This window comes from Gorilla gorilla, chromosome 20, assembly GCF_029281585.2.
Source record: "Gorilla gorilla gorilla isolate KB3781 chromosome 20, NHGRI_mGorGor1-v2.1_pri, whole genome shotgun sequence".
Classification (NCBI taxonomy): domain Eukaryota; kingdom Metazoa; phylum Chordata; class Mammalia; order Primates; family Hominidae; genus Gorilla; species Gorilla gorilla.
Genome location: NC_073244.2, coordinates 47,614,379 through 47,618,618, shown reverse-complemented (window position 1 = coordinate 47,618,618; position 4,240 = coordinate 47,614,379). Strand labels below are relative to the sequence as shown.

Here is a 4,240-nt window from a genome sequence, read left to right as displayed (position 1 = left end):
GCAACCTCCGCTTCCCGGGTTCAAGCAATTCTCCTGCCTCAGCCTCCCAAGTAGCTGGGATCACAGGTGCCCACCACCACTCCTGGCTGATTTTTGTATTTTTTGTAGAGATGGGGTTTCGCCATGTTGGCCAGGCTGGTCTCGAACTCATGACCTCATGATCTGCACGCCTCAGCCTCCCAAAGTGGTGGGATTACAGGCGTGAGCTACTGCGCCCGGCCGATTTTTTTTTTTTTTTTAATGACAAAGACATGGCTTTAACGTTGTCCAGGAGACAGCTGATTCACATAGGGTTATTGAACACTAGAATCTGATCTTGACTGTCTCATGTCAACAACAAACAAACGCATTACAATTTAGGGAAAGCTATTTTCTGGGTACCTCCCAGGTGTTTGCAGAAGGCGGCTAGAATTTGCTTCCAGGCATCTACCTGGGCCTTAGAATGAGCCCTGGCTCCCCAACCCACATCACGTGTTTGTTCAGTAATTTGTGAAGGGAAGCTGGGCACAGGGGGAAGTAAGGAGGCTCAGTGTAAAGCCCAGTCCCAGTGTAACAGATGATCTGGGGTTTTTCCTTTCCATGGGCCCGTAACCGTTCAGAGACTGGGCATACAACTCACTCCTCCAGTTATGGTCATCCTGACCAACAATGAAAAGGATGGGGCCCTGGGCCTTCTCCATTGAAATCATGCTGGGGTTCTCATACCCTCCTACAAGATCATTCTTTATATCCACGACGTCCACGAGGCCTGAGAAAGCTACCTTGATTCTCCTCAGGTCATAGCCCAATGGTGGAATGCTATTCTGCTTACAGTTTACGCCTCTGTTCCCACTGATCCCGGATCCATTGATGGAAACTGTGTCTGAGTCATTCTTCAAGAATGAGGCCATTGAGAGACAAATATCAGCTCCTAGAGAAATGCCCCAAAGCCCAGTACCTGGGTCTTTTACCTGGGGATGTTGAAGCATGTAGCATAGGGCTTCTTCGAAGTACTCCAGGGGTATGTTGTCCACGTTCTTGGGGAGATCTTCAAAGTTATAACAAGCTAGAGCGAACGTGGCAAAGCCATGGCCAGCAAGGAGGCTGGCTCGATATTCCAACAGGCTCCCTCCCTCCAATACCAAAGATGCCAATGATCCCTAGGAAGGGTCCAGGTCCTGGCGGCAGGAAGAGCGTGGCGCGCACCCGGCCCGTGCGCACCGAATCGCGCCGCACCCCCTGTGGGAGGAAGTCGCGCTCGTGCCGCGCCTGTCACAACAGCTGTCCAGGCTCGGGGTTGTGGCCGTCCAGCACCTCCAACTCCACGATAAAGGGAATCTGTACGTCCCGCTTCAGAAAGCGCCAAAAAGGTTTCTTGGATTCTAGGGCCCAGAGCAGCCCCATGGACTCTAGCCCCCTAAAGCTGCCGCCCAGCACGGGCGCGCGCTCCAGGGCCAGCTCGCCGCGGGCGTCGGCGCAGTAGCGCGCGTGGGCCCGGAAGAGCCCACCCTTCTCGCCGCGCAGGGACGCGAGCGCAGCGTGTCCAGCTGCTCCGAGGCCAGGCTGCGCATGGCGATAAGCACCGGCTTGTCCCGGCAGCCGCGGCCCGCGGGCTCCAGGATCAGCGTTGCTGACATCTCGGAGCTGGAGCGGGAAATCTTAAGGTCGAGGCCCGAGGCCCGTCCAAGATCGTGGCAAGTGCGCCGATTGTCCAGAGGGCGTCCGGCGTCCCCTGGTGCCGGGAGCAGCCGGTGGCTGAGCAGTCCCAGAAAGCGCCTGGGACTTTAAACCAGTTAACCCGGCGCCCTGGACTCGTCTGAGGCAAAAGGAGCCAGACTCCTCTCTTGGGTCCTCTCCTTGGGCCCCGGGGAGCGCAGACTTTTTTTTTTTTTTCCTTTTTTTTTATTTTGAGACAGGGTCTCGCTCTGTCGCCCAGGCCAGAGTGCAGTGGCCGATCCATAGCTCACTGTAATCTCGATCTCACAGGCTCAAGCTATCCTCCTGCCTTGGCCTTCCGAGTATGTGGGACTACAGGCATGAGTCATCACGCCTGGCCTAAGCCATCACGCCTGGCCTGATTTTTTTTTTACTTGGAATAAATATATACTTCACTCCCACAAAGTATTATTTTAGACTCCTGCCCCATTATTCCTAGAGAATTACAATTTCCAAGTAAAGTAAAAACAAAAAAGTAGTGAAGACAGAAGAGTATTTAACCATATCGCTGTAGAAAATTTTATTGAATATTCTAAGGCATGTGCTTGTCCTTTTTGTGTCTGTTGGTAGAAAAAGAATAAACATTAAACTCAGCTTAGTACTTCCAAAGTAGTAAGAAACACTTTTGCACATAAGGATACTTTGGGAAACCTTGTTTCCCCCACTGTCTTTACACTGAGTGAGTAACAAGGCTCTGTAAAGGCGCAGGGGAATTGGTCACTAGCAGGCAAGGCAGACATCAAGCACTGTAAGAAATCAGAGACTGACTTCAAAGAAAACTCAGCGTTTACTGATAAATTGTGTTATAATATTACCCCATCAATGGCTAGCCTTCATGCCATGAAAATGCATCCATGTTAATGATGTCACTGTCTTACCTAACTGCAGGTGACAGCTGCCATGACATAGAAATGACATTGAACTTAAGGAAAACACTATACTGTTGCAAAATCCTTGTTAAAACCAAACATCTTAAATGCATTTGAAGCAGCGTGTCTAAGCCACGTAAAATCAAACCCTTGATAGTTATTAGCTGGCCTTCCTCTATAAAGAAAGCTTTCTTTTTTCTTTTTGCTTAATGGAGTACAATCAATTATAGACATAATTGGTGGCACAGGGAAAATAATTATTTCAAGTAGTTTTTAAACACTAGCTGTATAACTAAGAGGGACATATAAAAACAGGGATTGGCAAACTTTTTCTTTAAAGGGCCTGATAGTAAATACAGTCAATCTTCATTCACAGATTCTGTATTTGTGAATTCATCTACTTGCTAAAACTTTTTTATAAACCCAGAGTCAATATTTGCAGCACCTTTGTGGTCATTTGTGGACATCCGAAGAGCGGTGAACATTTTTGAGTCCCTTAACAGGCATGTTCTCAGCCAAAGTCAAACAAAGTGACCCTCTATCTTCTTATTTCAGCTCTCATACTGTAAACAGGTACCCTTTTTGCAGTCCATTTAGTACCTTGGTTTCTCATATTTTTGTTTTTTGCTGGTGATTTTGCTGTTTCAAAGGGACCCCAAATGTAGTAGTGCTAAAGTGCTGTTGATGTTCCTATGAATGAGAAAGCGGTCATGTGTCTTACAGAAAAAATACATGTGTTAGATAAGCTTCATTCAGGCATGAGTTATGGAGCTGTTGGCCATGAGTTCAATGTTAATGAATCAATAATATATATTAAAGTGTTTAAATAGAAACACAATAAGGCCAGGCGCGGTGGCTCATGCCTATAATCCCAGCACTTTTGGGAGGCCAAGGCGGGTGGATCACCTGAGGTCAGGAGTTTGAGACCAGCCTGGTCAACATGGTGAAACTCCGTCTCTACAAAATACAAAAATCAGCTGGGCATGGTGACATGCATCTGTATTCCCAGCTACTCTGGGGGCTGAGGCAGGAGAATTGCTGGAACCCGGGAGGCGGAGGAGGTTGCAGTGAGCCAAGATCCCACCACTGCACTCCAGCCTGGGTGACAGAGCAAGACCCTATCTCAAAAAAAAAAAAAAAAAAAAAAAAAAAAAGAAAGAAAGAAAGAAAAAAAGAAAAGAAACACAATAAAATAAGCTTATGCATTCATTGGTTGACTAAAATGTGACCAGATGCTTACAGGAAACTAACCCTGTATTTCCCCTAGAAGCAGTGGAATGGTATTCACTAATTCCGTGTTTGCAGCAAGTTTATAGACCATAACTGCTGTGAATAGTGAGAACTGACTGTATTTTAGGCTGCGTGGGCCATCTGGTCTGTGTAACTACTCGAGTCTGTCCTTGTAGCTCAAATATAGCAATAGACAGTACACAATCAAACACGGCTATGTTCCAATAAAACTTTTATTTATGGACACTGAAATTTGACATGTATGATTTTCATATTTCACAAAATACTATTCTCCTTTTCATTGTTTTTACCATTTAAAAATACAGAAATGGAAAATATAGGAACTGGCTTACCCGAATCTCCGGAGTCACACGGTCTCAAATCCCAACCAGCCACACCCAGTGAAAGAATCCCACCCAGGACCGCGCCAGGGACAGACTCGCAGC

At 47.0% G+C, this 4,240-nt stretch overlaps 1 pseudogene; it reads right to left on the bottom strand.

The window, feature by feature from the left end:
• Positions 1–330: 330 nt before the first annotated feature.
• On the bottom strand, positions 331–1,616 carry LOC101143239 (peroxisomal succinyl-coenzyme A thioesterase-like; annotated as a pseudogene).
• Between the last annotated feature and the right edge of the window lie 2,624 nt (positions 1,617–4,240).